Below are 20,489 nucleotides of genomic sequence, written 5' to 3'. Positions count from 1 at the left end.
TCTGGAAATTGGACATAGTACTACCGGAGGACCCAGCTATACCACTCCTGGGCATATACCCAAAAGATTCTGCAGCATGTAAGAAGGACACATGCTCCACCATGTTCATAGCAGCCTTATTTATAAAAGCCAGAACCTGTAAACAACCCAGATGTCCCTCAACAGAGGAGTGGATACAGAAATTATGGTACATCTACACAATGGAGTACTACTCAACTATTAAAAACAATAAATTTATGAAATTCTTAGGTAAATGGATGGATCTGGAGAATATCATCCTGAGTGAGGTAACCCAATCACAAAAGAACAAACACGGTATGTACTCTCTGATAAGTGGTTATTAGCCCAGAAGTTTGGAATACAGGAAGAACAACCCACAAACCACAAGGAACTCAAGAAGAAGGAAGACCAAAAGGTGGACAGTGCACTCCTTCTTAAAAGGGGGAACCAAGTACCCATAGAAGGTGTGGCAGAGATTAACTGTGGAGCAGAGACTTAAAGAAAGACAAGCCAGCCTAAATATAGTTATCTCTTGAGAGGCTCTGACAGTACCTGACTAACACAGATGTAGAGGCTCACAGCCATCCATTGAACTGAGTACAGGGTCCCCAGTGAAGGAGTTAGAGAAAGAACCAATGGAGCTGAGGGGTTTGCAGCCCCTTAGGACGAACAACAATATGAACTAACTAAAATATGTTTTTAAATGTTAACAAATTCAGATAAATTTAAATCATGTAACTTTTCTCATCATAATGCAATAAAAGTTAAAAAAAAAGAATAGTATACATTTTATAAGTAGCCAAAAGCTGTTTTAGGGTATGAAGATTACTTTTATGGGTCAACTTGACTTAGCCATTAGTGTCTAGTTATTTAGTAAAACAGTATTCTGGGCATGTTTTGGAGGGAGGTTCTAGCTAGACTAAAATTTGAAGTGGGAGAAGGAGAGAAACAGATTATTGTCCCTATGAAGCCTGGTATATTCGTTATGTTTCTCTTTGTTGTTCCCTGACAGAAATAACTTAAGGGAGGTGTGTTTTTATTTGGCTCATGGTTTCAGTTCACTGTGACAGTGAAGCCGTGAACGTGGGAGGCATTCAGTCTATACCGCAGGCAGGAGCTTGGCATAGTAGCTCTTACTTACTGACAGGTTAGAAAGCAAGAGGTTCAGGCTGGAAAGGGGTGGGTGTAACTTCCAAAGGCCTACCTTGAGTGCCCACTGTCTTCCAGTCTGATGTCACCTCTTAAAGTCTCCACAACCTCCCCAAAGTGGGGAGATTCTCAAACACATGTTTGAGAAAAAGCAACCCAGACACGTGAGCCAATGGGTAAGGTTCTACATTCAACCTGGGCATGGTGGGGGGGGGGCGGAAGGGGACACTCAATCAGTTAGAGATCAATAAAGCAAACTGTCTGGGAAAGAGATAATCCTTTTTGCTTGACAGTTAATCAAGCTGGAACATAAAAATTTTTCTGTCTTCTATATGAACTAAAATAGAAGTTCTCTGTTAGAAGTCAGCCTGTTGAACTTGGACTAAAGTTATACTATCACTTCTCCTTGGCACCTCAGGATAGTGAACACAGATAGCATCCATTGTCTGCTGGCTCCATTTCTTTATATAGCTAGCAAATAAAAACTAACTAACTAGTACGTCAACCAACTAATAAATCTCCTGATGCCTCTATCTCCCTAGAGAACAGTATAGAATCCGAGCTTAGCGGATATTCTACTAGTGGGTAAGCTAGTAATGCCATTTTGCTCACCTATCTCTCAGAAGCAGCGAATGGATACATCACGGGATCATAAACTAGCTTAAAGGCTAACTTGAAAATGACAATTCCATGCCGGGCGGTGGTGGCGCACGCCTTTAATCCTAGCACTTGGGAGGCAGAGGCAGGCGGATTTCCGAGTTCGAGGCTAGCCTGGTCTACAGAGTGAGTACCGGGACAGCCGGGGCTACAGAGAGAAACCCTGTCTCAAAAAACCAAAAAAAAAAAAAAAAAAAAAAAAAAAAAAAAAAAAGAAAATGACAATTCCAGGTAGACTTTAAACCCATGGCAACATTGGTAGAAACTCTATGATCACTGGGTCCATTTCCTCATCTTCTAGGACTACAGTGGACTCCTTCTCCCAGTTGTCTCTGTGTAGGTAGACTCTACTAGATGTGGCCCATAAGAGCCTCCTACACGGTGCCTTTGGTTCTTCTCTGCAGTGCTAACTGAAGCAGCATGTTACAGGAGCCATCAAGCCTCACTGGGAGAAAGACGTTGTCTCCTAGCAAAGGGAATGCAATCTCCCTGTCAGTAGAGACATACCGCTGTCTCATTCCCCAAGAGTTAATCCAGTTGGACCATCCAATTACCTGGCCAATGGACCACCCCTTAGTAAGCATGACTGAAGATATTGGCATATAATTATCTCCCTAATAAAACCACATACCTTTGCTTCCCAGAATTCCAGCTTCCTATTACTATTGCTCCATATCTGTCATGAGGTTATTTGCGTCTACCTGGCTTTCTGAGTCAGGCAATTTTTCTCATCTAGATTCTGGTCAGAGTTGAAGTGTATGCTCTCTCTGGTACTTGGGTTAAGTAAATTTAACTTGACTCACAGTAAAGAGATGCATCATTGCTCTACCACCTGGCAGGTAGACATCAATGGGAAGAGTTTCAATATACACGTGACATTTCCGGGGTGTTCATTTGTAACTATGAATTGTATGTCTCCCTTTCCTATACTTCATCTCACCCTCAACTAAAAATGGAACTGATTAAATATGTAAAACATGTTTAGTAATAACTGCTAATAAATAATAAATATATTCTATCAATAATGCTTTATTTAATACATTAAAATATTACATACTTATATATTATATAACTCTATAGCATATAAATTTTACATAACATATTATATGAACAAAATCTTTTGGGAGGTTTCAGGGAAATTATGAACTTGTTCGGACTAAGTTGTTTCTTGCTGAGCCTGGTCATGACCAGTGTTAGTCATGGCATGGAAAGTCGAGGGATTGGAAAAAGCAATATGTTTCCTTAAACTTTAATTAAATTAATGTATTCATTTCTCTTCCAAAGAACTTACTAAGCTGCTATAAACGGAAGGAAGGACAGATACGATAAGAGAGGAGAAATGTTGGAGTGCTGGCTGCTCTGGGAAAGGTGCCCACATGATTGTAGTACCATTGGCAGTTAAGGATGCCACAGAGGTGGTGGGCACTGGACCTCTGGGGTAGCAGGATGGACAAGGGGTTGTCAGAAGGTACAAAAACAAAAGACATCGGGATGTATTGGGAGGAGGTGAGCTGCATGGATAAATTTCACACTGAGATTTGGCCGAGGTCTCTGCGTGTGGCTTCTGTGTTTCTTTAGGTCAGTCCCTGCCTGCTCCCCAGACTCTGTGTATCTCCTTTCCTCTTTCCCTCAAATTAGAAACAAGCAAATAAAAAAACTGCTTCCATTTCTGAGGCGAGATAAGGCCAGCTCTGTAGTGAAGTAGGCAGGCACACCCATGCAAGTCTTAGGCTAGGGATGTCCAGTGGACACTGGCTCTACAAAATTGCACAAAGAGGCTTGGTTTGTGTGCATACCTTTGAGAGTATTAGGTTGAAATGAATTATCAGGCTATATCAGGCACTAATAGTATTTGACTTTTCTATTTCTCTGTATATAGTAGATACTTGATGGATGTTATCTTCCAAAATGAATTTTTTTAGCATCCTATGATCTTTCAGAATTAATATTCTGAAAATACCCAAATTATACACATCATAATTAATGGTAACTTATTATAGCTTAAAATCCACTAAAGGGGTATCTGATATGTAAATTAGTTTGACCCTGTTAATACTTTTGAAATTCATATGTATATCAATCATCATATATCATGTACCTGACTGTACAGTCTCTGTCAATTATACTTCAATAAAGATGAAGAAACTATAATATATAAATATATATTCAAAAGTGAACTTTTATGGGATCTTGTGATTTTAGTTTTTCCAACGGTAACTGCATGGTGGTATGTTTTCAACATTAATCTAACATATTGCCTATTATCACAGAGATTTGATTCAGGAGCCCTGGAGAGAGGCCTTCATGTCCTCACTACTGACAGATCTTGTAGATAATAGAGGCAGCTGGCTCACCAGGAATTCTGAAAGTCAGCATTATCAAAGCAACATAAAGAGAATAGTTACTATAGTTTTATGTCCATGCAGTCATGGCTGGCTGCATTGAGGGAGGGCTTGTTCTGAGAAGTTTAATATTAATAACAGAAGCAAATATTAGTGTAAAGGAAAAATTTAATATATGTCATGAATATTATTTGAAGTACCAAATTCAAATTGATACTGAGTATCATTTTCACCCATTAAAGTTTGGTAATATTGCTGTAAGTATAACTTCATGAAATCAGTTGAGATGAAGTATACAGGCAAAGGGGAAAAGATAAATGACAATGTCTCCAAGAGTGATATTTTTTTTGAGGCAGGGTCTCCCATAGTCCTGACTGGTCTCAGGCTCACTGTATAGCTGACAATGACCCTGAACTATGGATATTCCTGCCGGGATTACAGGCACACCCAGTTTATGCAGTGCTAGGGATAGAACTCATGGCTATGTGTGGTAGGCAAACATGCTACTAAGTGAGCCACATTCCAATCCCCAAGGGTCAGCTCTTTTGTCTGATTAGGAATCATATACTTGGCAAACAGAATACCCAAGTTGAATCTTACCTAGTAAATCTGACTTTCTATTTCTAAGAAAAAAAAATTTAAAAACCAAGTCTTAACTCTCATAAATTAACTCCCAAGGCTTTTTGCACATCAATGGCTCTTACCGATTCAAATTTTGATGAGGTAAGTGTAAGGAATTTAGTAACATATGGATTAAATTTCCCTTAAAATAGACATTATTTTAAAATTGAAGAGAGAAAAAATTTAGTAAAATATGAAAGTATGCTTTGGTTTTTTTTTTTCTTGAACCCCAAACAGTTTAAAAAATAGTTCAAGATGTTCACCAAATAACCAATACAGCTGGGTTTACCTAAGCCTAGTTCTAAGATACTAACTGTAGGGAATTCTGGTGATTACAAATATTGTAAAATTATTTGCAGATATTGGCAAAATGTCAGAGATAAATGCAGAAATTGCCAAATTTTAAAGATAAACAGATTAAAAGTTACACTTTCTATCTTTAAAAACTTAAGGGTAATCACATCCCTTAATAGCTGGTGAAATAATTTATAGCCATATTTTTCAGAAGAAAATATTTAATAAAGTTGAGTAAATACTTCCAGAAAATCTCCAATAGGAAAAGAAGCCCAACATAGGAATAAAATTGCAACAAGCTCTATGTACTCATCAGAAGAAAAGTTGAAAATTCAATACTATCCCACCTCAGAGGCTCACACTTTTATTTATTTTGATATTAACTACTTGATCAGGTCAATAAAACCAACACAACAAAATCACAGTTATTGTTTTCACCGTGAAAAGGTGATAAGTACTGTCAAGTATTTTTTTTTTTTTTTTTATGATTTGAAGTAATCATGTGTTTTATTTTTTCCCTGTATCTGATTGGAGGAATATGACAATGATCAATGTTTGTATGTCAACCCATTCTTGCATTTTAAGAACAAACCCCATTACTATTGGGTCATAATCATTTCAATATTCACTGGCTTCAGTTGCCAGTGGTAAGGATTTTCATATCTGTGTTCACAATGTTTGTGGGCTGGTACTCTTCTCTTCCTATGACGCCTTTCTGACTATGGTTCTATCTAGGATAATTCTTTCCTCACTAAATCAGTTATTTCACCTTTGTCAATTTGAGAAGAATTACGATTGGTTTATCTACAAAGAAAAAGAAGGTTTTTTTTTTTTTGTTTTTGTTTTTGTTTTTTTCAATTTAGTTCAGGCCCGACGCTTTGCTCTGTAAACAGACTGTTACCCGTGATCCTTAAAACAGAAGCAACCCCAGTATACACCGGCAGACAAATGGATAGGCAAACACAGCAAACTTCTAACCATCACTTTTAAATAGAAGCAACATCGAAGAGCCGGTAGGTCATGGTGATAGATGTTAGCCACAAGCAGTTTTCAAAATCACAGAGCCGGAGAGAAGGATGGGGATTGCTGGTGACACGATCGTCTATTAACTATAAAGCTTCACTTTTACATGTTGGCCGGGACAGAGATGAACGCACAGCCTGATGAATGGACTTTTGATGTCACTGGGGTCAGACTGAGTCGTAACCCAAGCCTCTTGATGAGTAGATTGGATGCCACTGGGTTTTCTACTTAAGATCTCCGAGATGCATTGCACTTGAACTTCTAAGGTCCATGGCAGCAGTTAAATGTATGTTACCACAGTTAAACTCCTGATGGCAAATGTTCATAGGGAAGGAGAGAGGTGAGCTACTCTGGATCTGCAGGTCACATGTGACCTGTTTTACCCAATACCGCTGTCACGAAGTCACTGTCACCTCAGAGGAACAGAGCTTGAAAACAGGCGACCCAGCTTTGAGTTGATGTCGCTCTCCATCAAGTGAGTTTGCACCTGCAAGTGTGGTTTCAGCACCTTCTAAAACAGACACCAAGTTATGTGTATGTTACCGTAATAAAATGAGAAAATACATTTAAAATAAATTAGAAAATTACTTTAAAAGTCATTGTCTTAGTTACTTTGCTCCATGACAAGAAGCAACAAGAGAGAACAGATTTCATTTTGGCTCTTGGGTGGAGGGCTTTGTCAGCCACAGGACAGAAGTCATGGTACGTGGAAACTGAAAGAGTTGCTCACCCTGCACCGCCCCTCCCCCATTAGAAAACCCCAATATCTTTTCTGTTTTACTTAGTGCAGGAGCCCAGACCAAGGAAAAGTACCACACAGAGTTAAGAAAGATCTTCTCACCTCAATAAACTTGATCCAGATAATCTTCCCCCAAAGGGACAATACCAGGATCCAACTGGCGGTGTGTTCATTGCCGAGGCAAAGGTGCAGGATATGTCTTTGAGAGATGTTATCTATTCTTGGAAACATCCCTAGTGACGGTGAGTCCTACTGGGATACACTGCAATAGGAACACTGAACTTTCCGACAATGTCATTCATTCTTATATTTACATAATAAGAAAACAAGGCAGGGAGAAACTTAGCATTTAGGATACACAACTTAGTAGGCAAGGAGAGAGGTGCATGCATGTTAGCTTCTGTAAGTCTTCAGGACACCATACTAGATATTTACAGATGTTTCCTTTCCCAACTTCTCATTCTACAATTTTTCCCCCTCAGGTTCTTGGCTATTATGTCTTTAGCTAGTAGGACACCCAGCTTGTCATTTGTGGAATATGGAGATCTGGCCAACGCATGTAATGCCAGTCAAAGACATTTCCCCTGTTTACATTTTCCCTGTTTACCTGACACATGCAATGTAATCATATTCTCAAGTCACTACTATCCAGAGTCCTCAGCCTTGATTAGGGCCCTCTCAGGAAGAACAAAAAAGAAATCAGAGTTGACCAGCGCGTATAATGCCTGTAAATGGCTATGCTTTGTTCTGCTTCAGAATCTCCTTACTGTCTCTTGATTTCTACCTGTCCATCCTGGCCAGCTCTACATCACTAACTGGGGACACTCGGACCATTCACAGAACCTTCCTAAAATATACTCACCGCTTAAACGTGTCACAAAAAGCCCCACGTGTGGCTCGTCGCGTGTCACGGTTGAGACACTTGTTCACACTGATTTTAAAAGGATGGAGGAGCTGCAGACAGCTGGCTGATGGATACACCTGGCTGTAGAGAGAAGCACACTGTGTATGTTAGTGAAGAGTAAATTTGTCTTTGAAGCCAACTGAGGAAAAATGTAAAACACACCTGGTTCTCCTGGGGTCAGGGTGCTAATGGAGAGCTAACTGATGGACTGGACCTTTCCTTTCCTGGGACCCATGGCCACACCTTGCTTGCTTCCCAGCATTCCTCTACAAGTTGGGCAAAGCCAGAAGAGCTGAGTGTCTGCTGTGGCACTTCCCCAGGCCCTCTCCATCCTTATGATTCTGACAGAAGACAGACCACAAGGCTCAAGTTCCTGCGTACTATCTGTTTTCGTCCTCATTTGGCCTGTTTCCTGTCTCAGTTACTCAGAATTCTGTTGCTTCTAGTCTTTTATGTATGCAAGTGCGTTTTCAAATTAAACACTAAATGATTAAACTCCAACACAAGAGACGGACAGAAAACCCTGAAATTATCTCACCTTTTAGGTGCTGTGTGGCCTGCTCTACCACGGCACCTTTGGATCTTGGGTGTTAAAATGGGAAAATTGTGCATGAATCTGGTCTCCTGGTGTGAAATGCAAGGCTCTGGCATCTCAAAAATATTTGTGAAATCCAGACCATGTTTTAGTCATTAATCCCAATATGTATGCACAATTAGTTAGCTAGACAATCCAAGTCTTAGCTTGACTTCTCAGTGTATAAAGCCAGTAACTACAATGGGAACTGACTGATTGGCCTTTCTGGAGTTGGGACAGCTTTGGAGGAGTAGGTCAGAATCTGCGCATTCCAGAAGCTGCAGGGGCAGCGGGATTAAAGCCAGTTCTCTTCTGGAACCATAGTTGTGCTGGGAAAATGTAGCCCCACAGGAACTAGAGGGAAGGCCTTAGGAAGGGGAAAACTGAAAGAGAAGCAAGGGCAGAGAGCCCCTGGGATGGAATGGGGGATAATGGTATTGCTTTCTGAAGGGATCTGCTTTACCCTTCACCGAATAAGCACCTCTGCAAAGAAGGGAGGAAGGCACTAAGGCAAATTCCCACCCACCTGCGTCCCAGAGGGTGGTGATTGTCTGAAGGGGACCAGTTTATCTGACCCCTGCCATGTAATGGTATTCTCAAGTCACTACTATCCAAAGTTCTCAACCTTGATAAGGGCCTTCTCATGATAAGCAAAAATGTAAATCAATATACCCCATAGAGGTAGTGTCAGCCCAAGAACTTATAGGATAAATCTTAGAGAAACTGGAACAACTTAGAAAGAACGAGAGCAAAAGAATAGTAAAAATCTCAGAGAGAAGTAATGTAGAGCTAATTGTGTTGGTACATGACTAAATCCTGGCACTTGAGGAGATGAGGCAAGAGGATTATTGTAAGCTTCTGAACAGCCTGGGCTAGAGAGACTTTATCTCAAATAGAGGGAGTAAGGGACAAACAGGGAAGGAAAGAAGGAGGTAAAGCCTGGTGTACTTCTGGTGGTGTACTTCTTTTTTAATCCCACAGTCTGCCCTACACAGAGTTCCAGGCCATCCCGGACGGTCTAGTGAGATCCTGTCTCAAAAAAGTACAAATGGGGGTGGGGAGAAGGAAAAGAGAAAGGAAGAAAGAAAGAAAGAAAGAAAGAAAGAAAGAAAGAAAGAAAGAAAGAAAGAAAGAAAGGATGAAAGGAAGGAAGGAAGGAAGGAAGGAAGAAAGAGAGGAAAAAAGAGAGAAAGAAAGAAAGAAAGAAAGAAAAAGAAAGAGAAAGAGAGAGAAAGAAGAAGAAGAGGAAGGAAGGGAGGGAGGAAGGGAGGAACAGGAAGGGAAGTGTGACAAAAGAGAAGGAAGGGGAGGAAGGAGAGGGAGACACAGACAGACAGAGAGAAAACAGGAGAGAGAGAGGTTAAAGAGAGGTTGAGAGAGAAAAACAGAATATAAAGAGGGAAGGAGAGGAAGTGCAACAGTGGAAGGAAGAACAAGGGGGCACAGTAGATTCTTTCAACTGTTTTGAACTTTCTGGTGGAACAATATTCATGGCAGTGTTTCATTTTGTGTGAAAGTGGTATATGCACACATCCAGGCACACACACATACACAAATGCACACATACATGGACATGCACACACACACACACACACACACACACACACACACACACACTGTGTGCCTCTACTTGCCTCACTGCGGAGCCCAAGCATGTTTTTCTTGATATCCATCCCCACTGGGGCCCTGGGCTAGGAGACTCCCCACATCAATTTGCTCCCTCTTCTCCCTCCCAGAGCCCACGTTCATTCTCTATCAGGACGTGAACAGAACATGTTTGGGTCATCATCCCTGGGGAAGAAAAGCCCTGTTAGAAAAATACCTGCCGGGTTCTAATTCTTTATTTTCAACTGTATGCAGTGGGTTAGAGGCCCTGGATGCCAAGCTTTGCTCTCTGAGAGTGATAAACATTGCCACTGATTCTCCTCTGCATCTGTGTAGACAGGTCTCTAGTATGACACCCCCTCGTGATCCGCCATATCGTATCTATGACCTCACTATTTAGGCTTCAGAACCCCGCCTTCTTTAACAGTCACACCTCCACTCAAATAGAAAGAACCAGAGCCTGTGAGGCAAGCCCTTTGGCTCATCCTGACCCCTACCCCTTCCTGCATTTAATAAAGACAGCAGCTAAAATTTAATAGCATGTAGAAAACCATGAAGCCATCTCTGGGAGTTCTTTGGAATGTTTTACATTACACACAGTTAAGATGGCAAAAGAAAAGATACTAGAATCTGCCTCTGGTTCAAAGAGCTAGTTCCTTGATATTGGCTGATAGAGATGACAGCCAAAATTAGAGAGGAGTCTCCCAAAATATGAGTGTGTGTGTGTGTGTGTGTGTGTGTGTGTGTGTGCATGTGAGATTGTGTATGTGTGTGTGTGTGTGTGTGCATGTGAGATTGTGTATGTGTGTGTGTATGTGTGTGTGTGTGTATATATATATATATATGAGTATGCATGTGTATGAATATATGTGAATGTGCATGTATGTGAATGTATATGTGTATGTATGTGTGTGAGTGTATGCATATGTGTACATGGATATGTGTGAGTATGTATATGTGAGTGCATGTGTGTGTGAGTTTATACATTTGTGAGTGTGTATGAGTGTATATATGTGTGAGAGTATATGCCTATGTTCATGTGTATATGTGTGTATGTATGTGTGAGTGCATATGTGCATATGTGTGTGTATGTATGTGAATGAGTGTGTATAGGTGCATATTATGTGATGTATATGTCCAAGTATATGTGTATGTGTGTACGTTTGTGTATACATGTGATGTGTTGTATTGTAAGAGTGTGCATGCATAGTGTGTGTGTGTGTGTGTGTGTGTGTGTGTGTGTGTGTTGGAGGTAAGTCAAAGAATTGTGACATAAAAGGGTCAATACATATTTTTATGATCATGGCGACATCACTGACTTATCTGATATTTTATTGACCTATCTAAATGTACACACAGTAACACCCCCAGAAGTGGGATAATTTGCCTCCATAGAAGAGCTCAGAGCAAAGCTCCCTGGCTTATTGCACATTGGATGTTTTCAAGCTGACATGCCATTCATGGGGATTATAAACGCACCCAAGAGATCCATTCCCAAACACACCAACTTGTTAACCATCAGTGGACTCGGCCTATTTCCTATGGGAAATACAAAAATTTTTGTTTTCAATAAAACATATGGGCCAAATTAAAAAGTAAATAAACGACTACATCTCCAGAATCCACGATAACACTTGCCGAGCAGCAGGTCAGGCCAGATTTAATCTAAAATCTCTCTGCTGTGTGTAAATGGTTATGTCACCGCATTCGTCTTTAATTACTTGCCTCTTCTCAAAGGCTTGACTCATAATGTGCTTCTCGGTTAACCACAAACACTTGCGCTACAACATCTCTCCTAGTGACTTGCTCAGCCCCTCCTCCCCGTTCTCCTTTTGTGCTCTTTGTTACATTATCAGAACTCCTGGAAATGACATATGGAGACACTGCCTGAACTATCCCAGCACCGACTTTGTATTTCCACGCCAAGGAAAGCAGTGGTGTAATCGCTTGGCTCATGAAGAGCATTATAGCCAGTTTAACTGTCTTGAATGCAGGACTGTAGCGCCACAAAGTTGTATTTTTATGGCTGCCTTTCTCTGAACATCCCTGGTTGTTCAGGACCATGTGCAAAGAATACAGGCAGCAGTTATATCTTACACATGAGGACAAGTCAATGAGGCAACCGTGTGCACATTTTCTTACCCATGCAGATAAGTAGCATTAGGTCCAGGCATCAGGAAGGTTTTCACACTCCCCTATCAGAGGCAAATGAGGTGACTCACTTCCCCCTTCTCCTCACCTACCCCTGTGAGAAAGACCGTGCTCTGGCTGAGCTCTAGAGGGATGACATCAGCCAATTCCTCAGCATGTACTATTCATCCACTCTATCCCAGCAGAAGTGCTAGTTCCCAGTGGTGTGGGTTGCCATCTCTTCAGACTAATCCAGTATGAACTTTGAGACTGTAAAGTGTAGAACATGTGAGATGTGATGCAATGCAAATAAAATGGCTGTCGGGATTGGCTCAGTTTATAGGTATAGGAAGGGCTGTGTGTCTGTGTGTGTGTCTGCATGTGAATGTATATTGTATGTCTGTGTGTGTGCATGTGTATTTATGTATGTGAGTATATGTGAGTGAGTGTATGTGTGTATATGTGTGTACATATGTAGGTGTGTGCATATGTAGGTGTGTTCATGCGTTTGTGTATGTGTGCATGTATGTGTCTGCATGTGTGTGTATATGTGTGTACATGGGTACGTATTTGTGTGTATGTATGTTCATGTACATGTGTGTTTATATGTGTGCATTGTGTGCCTGTATGTGAATGTATATTGTGTGTCTGTGTGTGCATGTTTTTATGTATGTGTGTGAGTATATGTGAGTGACTGTACGTGTATGTGTATCTGTATGTGTATATATGTATATGTGTGCATGTATGTGCATGGGTATGTATGTATATGTGTGTGCGTGTGCATGTGTGTTCATGTATATGTGTGTGCATGTGTGTGTATGACTGTGTGTGAGTGTAACTGTCTGTGTGTCTGTGTGTATGTCTGTATGTGTCTGTGTGTGTCTGTGTGTGAGTATACCTGTGTGTATGTGTATGAGTGTGTCTGTGTGTGAGTGTACCTGTGTGTGTGTTTGTGTGTGTGTGTGTGTGCATGTAAATGTGAGGTCAGCTTTGGATGTCATTCCTCAGGAACTGTCCATTTTTTCTTTTAGGAAAGGGTCTTTTTCTGGGACCTGGGACTTGCCAGCTAAGGCAGGTTGGCTAGACCGTGAACCACAGAGATTAGCCTCCACTTCTCTAGCACTGTCACAGCAGGCACACATCAGCACTCTCAGGATTTTATGTTGGTGCCAGGAATCAAATGTGGGAAGCAATCACATCATCAGCAGAGCCATCTCATTTGCCTCTGATAGGGGAGTGTGAAAAGCTTCCTGATGCCTGAACCTAATTCTACTTATCTGAAATTTCCACTTGTTAGTTTATGATGAGTTCTCTGTTCAGTTATGTTTTGTTGTTGAGATGTTACAAGTTAAAGATAGAATTCATGATGTGCTTGGAAAGCAGAGGCTATCATGAAAATTCTTCCAATATCAATTTTGCCACTTAGTGACATACTCAGTTTCACTCCTGTGAATGGAGAGAAGTGTCCTCCAATTCTGTATCAGTTATACCATGGTCATATATATCAGGCCATGGCCTACAATCCTTCCTGTGACCTGTGGCTCAGCTCGCTAGTCTAAGCCCTTTTTAACACAAGAATTCCCTAGCCTGTGAGAATCAGAGTAGATCCACTTCTTGGGAATTTATCATTAACTATGACCCTCATCTGCATTCATGTGCATTGCCAGTGAGAAACACCAGTAAGAAGGGTGTTTTAAAAGATAGCAAGTTAAAGGGACTCCCTGGATCCCCATAGCCTTGCATTTAGCACGTGTCCTCAGGGTATCTCTGGGGCACTATGATGCTTTATATCCACTTGATGGTCAGAAGAAAAGGAAAAATAGGGAATCCATACAGAATAATCAGCAAGAGAATCAAGATCAGAACAGGAAGAGAACACTAGAGAGATGGCTCAGGAGCTAAGAGCATTTACCCTCCTCTTTGACAGCACGATAGAAAAATAGGTCATTTTTCTCTTGACACACAGTTTGTGTTCTCTTTCTTCCTACTTGATAAGGTCATTGTTAGACCATAGCTGATATCTGAAACACTCTTGACACTGAGTGAGGAAATAAATTATGATGTAATGTACGCACCCTCCCAGATAGAACCACCCTTAATTCAGAACACAATTCCTGTGGAATCCAGCCATGTTAAGAAATTTCCACCTCTCCTGCCCACACTAATATTAAGTCGTTGGAAATTAGCACACCCAAAGGTCATCAAGGATGGTCTCCTCTCTCATAATCAAGTTCAGGCCGAGGCAGTCACGAGCCTGAGAACACCCTAGTTTGAAGGAAGGACTAGTGTCACAATGCAATACCTCCCCTTCAGAGCTAAAATCCTACGTGAGGTGGGCAAGGCGTGGACTTATTGAGGCTCTTAAGGGGAAGCTATGTCCTCTTGGTAAAGTCTGTTTGAATAGATTTAGTTTTCTTTGTCTTTAATTCTTTTTAAACTATACTTTTTATATGATTTTTGCTCCGAAGAATAAGATTTGAATGGTATCTGTGGCCCTGCATGGAGACATGGCTGTCTGGTAAACAAGGAAGTCACACTGTTGCCTCCTCATTAAGAGTTAATCCAAATAGTAAATAAGATCATGGTTAAGATCACTTGATGCGCTCGCAGAGGACCCAGCTTTGGTTCATAGCACCCATAGGAGGCTGACAATTATCTGCTAACACCAGCTTCCAGGAATCCAGAGCCGCCTCCTGGCCTCTGTGGGAACCAGGCAAGCCTATGGTGCACATACATGTAACCACAGTCATGCACAGAAAACCAAACACATCTTTTACAGAAAGAGCTAATCCGGGTGGCTTCTAGAAAACCATAAATCTCCTACCCAAACATGTAGGTTGACTTTGTGGTCTTTCTGGCCATTGTCCCCGCTTCCTCTGTGACAGCCTGTCCTCACAATGGACCTTTTGTGTCAATGCTTATTTCGGAAGTGTTTTCTTCCACAATGGTTCCTTTGCTCTCACTACTTCTCATTGACATTCCTATCTCCTGTATTCAAATCCATGTCTCAGCGGAAACCATCCACTGGAGATCCTGAGCACAGGGGAAGCCGCAGTGACATACTGGCCGCAGTGACGTACTGGCTGCTAACACTAATGTCACTGTTTGCTAGACCCAGAGACACTCTGTTGTTCTTGCTTCATTCTATATTCCCATGAGGACATGAGACTGACTAGAATCACAGTACGTGTTCTGCCTAGTGCTACTATCCATCAATAAGCATCACTTCATTCTTTTTATTTACACTTTGTTTTATGGTTATATGTATCTGACTTCTTATGACTTGTGAGTTTTCATTAAATTGTCTCAACCCTTTATTTGGATCAAGTGGAGTTACTTGATAAAATTATCAATGTAAGCATTTTTGTCTTCCTCTTTGTTTTGTTCTCTTTTTTTCCTATCTATGAATCAATATTTACTTTATAGGTCTTGATTCCTTCACTCGAAAATCACTATGATCCATAACCATGCAAGGTTTCACTTTACCTAGTTGTTGAGCCCAGACTGTATCCTGCAAAAAGTTTTTCCGTATTATGTAAAATTGTGGTGTATCAGACTGTACCTTGCCCCAGACACTCCATACTACAGTTTTTGAATCTTTTGATGGAGGACCATGGTATACCTGACTGAACCTGTGAGCTACCAGTTTGGCACTATCTGTATAGGACAGACTAGTAAATGATTTGGTCCTGGGAGTAGAAAATGTGTCATTTTGCAAGATTATAAGGGTAAGAGCTCATGGACATATTAAAATCATATCATGGAAACCAGGCCCAAGACTTGAGTGATATACTAAACCAAGGACAGAGTATATAAGTCCCTTACCTGGACCCCATAAAGTAGAAGACACCTAGCACTGAACGGCAATGGCTCCAGAAACCTATCTTATGAGCACCTGTTGTATTCATCAAGGACCAACACACGGAGAACCTTCAACTCTCCCAGGGGCTTCTGCTTGACGTGGTCCTCACTGACGCTACTACTGGGCTGCTGTCCTCAACTTCATCATCTGCACCTGCCATCTCTCATCTGCATCTGCCGTCTGCCACCTGCTCTTTCCCTCGTCTGCACCCAGTCTTATCCTTTTGCCTCTGCAGCTGGGCTCAAGTTTACAAATTCACTATCAAATCCTGGATCTTCAGGATCCTCACTCAGAGCTTCACCAGCTTAACCAGCATCAGCCCTGTAGTGTAGGAGTCTACTTTCTTGTCTTAGCAGGATCCCTATCATTTCCCAGCTTTGTCTCCCCAGATCTCTTTGAAACACCTTGCCTCTTTAGCTTATCGTAGACACTCTGTAGCTTAAATATACGGCTATGTTCGCTATGGGGTATGTCATGTGTGATCTGAGAATTAAGAGTAGCAATTAAGATTTCAATAAAAGAACTCATGCTCATGTCGGCTAAAGACTAGCTGAAAAGTGCTGTCATTGACATCTCTGCATCTTGTGAATCTACTGTTATTCAGTAAATAATGATAAGGTGTTAAGGTACAAGAGTGTTCATCTATATTTCTTTTTTTCCCATCCTCCCTCCCCCTACTTCTATGAGAGTGTTCCCCCACCCCACCCACCCTCCCTCCCTGCCCTGGAATTCCCCTATACTGGGACATCGAGCCTTCCCAGGACCAAGGGCCCCTTCTCCCATTGATGCCTGACAAGGTCATCCTCTGCTACATATGCAGCTGGAGTCATGAGTTCCTCCATGGCTACTCTTTGGTTGGTGGTTTAGTCCCTGGGAGCTCTGGGGTAGGGGGAGGTCTGGTTGGTTGATATTGTTGTGCTTCCTATGGGGTTGCAAACCTGTTCAGCTCCTTTAGTCCTTTCTCTAGCTCCTCCATTGGGGACCCCGTGCTCAGTCCAATGGTTGGCTGTGAGCACTGGCCTCTGTATTTGTAAGGCTCTGGCAGAGCCTCTCAAATCAGGAGACAGCTATATCAGGCTCCTGTCAGCATGCACTTCTTAGCATCCATAATAGTGTCTGGGTTTGGTGACTGTATATGGGATAGATCTCCAGGTGGGGCAGTCTCTGGATGACCTTTCCTTCAGTCTCTGCTCCACAATTTGTCTGAGTATTTCTTCCCGTGAGTAATTTGTTCCCCCTTCTGAGAAGGACCTAAGCATCCACACTTTAGTCTACCTTCTTCTTGAGCTTCATTTGTGGTCTGTGAATTGCATCTTGTGTATTCTGAAGTTTTGGGCTAATATCCACTTATCAGTGAGTACATAGTATGTATGTTCTTTTGTGACTGGGTTACCTCACTCAGGATGATATTTTCTAGTTCCATTTATTTGCCTAAGAACTTCATGAAGTCATTGTTTTTAATAGCTGAGTAGTACTCTATTGTGTAAATGTATCACCTTTTCTGTATCCATTCTTCTGTTGAGGAACATCTGGGTTCTTTCCAGCTTCTGGCTATTATAAATAAAGCTGCTATGAACATAGTGGAGCATGTGTCCTTATTACGTGTTGGAGCACCTTCTGGGTATATGCCCAGAAATGGTATAGCTGGGTCAACAGGTAGTACTATGTCCAAATTTCTGAGGAACCATCAGATATTTTATAGTACTCATGGCATTTCCTACAATGAGGGCATATGACAAATAAAAACTATATAATTTAATGATCCTAATATGATATATATACATCTATAGATCACATAGTGATTCTTGATTCATGGGTTATAGCAGGGTTATCATCACAATGACCTTGCTTTTACCAAGCATTTAACAATCACAGTGCATATCACAAGGAACGGAATTTCTGAGAAGTTTCTTTTTAACTTATTGTTCCCTCTTAATCCCAAAATTGATGGCAAAAATTCTAATCCAGTAGGTATACAAAAGTATATTAAATGAGCCATGAATCCCTTTCTTCTTGACTGGATAACAACGTTCTCCAAAGGCAGCTCTCTACTGTCTTTTGAATGTGTGTTTCCCTTAGGATGTGACTTGGTTTTCCTTGAAATGCTGAGTGATTCTTCATTGCCCAAACTAGAATGCCGTTCATGGTTCCCTAACCGAGTCTAGTAATGGCTGAGCTGGAGTGGGGAGAAGGGGTCTGTGTCAATTGGGAAAGTTCGATGTCCAACTTTGTCTCTCTCTGCAGTTATGACAACATAAAATAAGAATTTGGGCTTTAAAGGGTTTAATTGCCACAGGAAACTATACAATTTGGGGCAATCAAAGGGGTCAACTGTCTCCCGCCAAGCACTCCAGGAATCCGCTTCTACCCATCCTCTCTGATCTATTGCTGTATCTTTTGACATTCCTCTTGTCATAAAAAGCATTTAAATTCTGTTTATATAACAGAGGTCAACAGATAAATGCCAAAATTTACTGTAGGGCCCTACTTGGGAATTTTCTTGTATACCTCAGACACAGAGTACCCTGAAAACATATGGGTTTTGATAGATTTCAATCACACGGGGAGAACAATAAAAGGACCAGTGCCTAAGAGAAAAATTAAACTTTCCATAGATAGAACATAGTCATATTTTAAGTAACCACTTTAAAGATATTACTGCTGTTTTGGTAAAATCTAGTAAGCCACACAAAATTAATTTCATATTTCACTAGCATTACTTTCCAGAATTCCATATTGACATAACCTCTAGAAGAGGGTAAAATGATGTAGACAATATGTTTAATGTTACTAGGCCAACACAAAATATTTCAATTCAGAATAGAGGTCTGGCTCTATAGGATAATTTTGTTCTGTATTACAAATACGAAACCATCATTTTCACATTCATTATCTAAATGCTTACCACTTCTGGATCTAAGATTTAAATCAAATTATAGATAATTTTCCATGAATCCTTGGGGTTCTTTCTTCTCAGATATATCTAGGTTTTTGCAACTTCCATAAAACAACCAGCAGAGGTAGGCTGTGTGCAATGGGCTGAGCTCCTTGGATCTCAACAATGAATGACTTGACATAACTAACACAAAACCTTGACAAAATATCAAAGGTTACTGTTCATAACTAGCCCTAAGTTTTGGGTAGGCAGCAGTGTCATATGGTAGGAGTATGTAGTGGAGCCTAATTATCCACCTCATTGTCAGGTAGCACAAAAGAATGAGTAGGGACCAGGATCCAACCATCCTCTTCAAGGGCAGGTGGCCAATGTCCTAAAGGCCTCCCACTAACTCCTACCCAGCTTTTTCCAGTAGAGCCATCCTGGGAACTGTACCTTTAATACCTGGTTCTCTAGGGACCTTTCAACAACATCCAAACTGTACCAGTCACCAATGATGATGCAGAGAAAGGATATATTTCTTGTAACCATATCAGTTTGAAAAAGAAAAAAGCTAAGCGAGTGGTTGATTGTTTTCCAACTAAATGTTATTTAATTCTGAGACACAAAACCTGTAGATGGATTCCTTAAAAGGAAAAATCCAATGGATCAGTGAGTGAGCTGATTTTTCTACCAATTAAGTAATTGATTAATTATAAAAATGAAGGATCACTACCTACTAGAAGATGTTGTTTCTAGTCCTTGGAGGCAAAAATCAAGATTCAATATTTTGTGCTTGTAAGGCTAAGGTGCAAAATTTCATTTCTACAGAACACTTGAAGTCCTTATGCAGCAGCCTTCATGTTATACCTTCAAGGCCAGCAAGAAAGGTCACGCACCACTCTTCGAAAAGATGTTTCTCCTGTCATCTCCTTTTCAGACCTGAACTGCCTTAAGGTCCTCTGCTAATTTCCAGACTTAATAGAGAAAGATCCTCGTGCCTTGTGGCTAATTACATAGCTTCTTCAACAACAGGCTCCTGCCCTTGAGTTCCATGATATGTAATAGAGTTTTCATAAACTCTGTACACTCCATAAAAAAGAATGACATTCTCTCGTGTGCAGGCATGGATGGATATAACTGGAGCTAACTGTGTTAAGCAAGTTAGGCCAATCTCAGAATTAATATCACAGTTTATTTTCAATATACATATATGCATATATACACCTATACACATACACACACAAACATACACACATATACACATACACTCATACACACATACAAACATATACATATGTGTATATATGCAAATGTATACATATATACATACACACACACATACACACACACATACACACACACACACACATACACACACACACACACACACACACACACGTTAGGCTCCCAGGCTTTGCTCACAAAAAGCAGCATGGGAAGCAGTTTAAAAGTTAAAAAGTAGACAACACATCATTATTTTGTAGCAAACCTTTTGAAGTCTCATCACACAGCTCCCAAACCCCACTTCTTTATCTACCACTTTTGTCCCAGGATGTCTCCCTCTGTCCCATCCGACTCCGCAAAACATTCTCTATCTAGGGAAAAATTTTATAAATGAAGTCTGGCTTTGTTGACTGACCTACATCTTCCCATGAAAAGAGAACTGAAAGAACCTTTTTATTGATTAACCGTTCACACGTATCAGCATAAA

This window comes from Mastomys coucha, unplaced genomic scaffold (assembly GCF_008632895.1).
Source record: "Mastomys coucha isolate ucsf_1 unplaced genomic scaffold, UCSF_Mcou_1 pScaffold1, whole genome shotgun sequence".
Lineage (NCBI taxonomy): Eukaryota > Metazoa > Chordata > Mammalia > Rodentia > Muridae > Mastomys > Mastomys coucha.
This window is presented reverse-complemented; position numbering follows the sequence as displayed.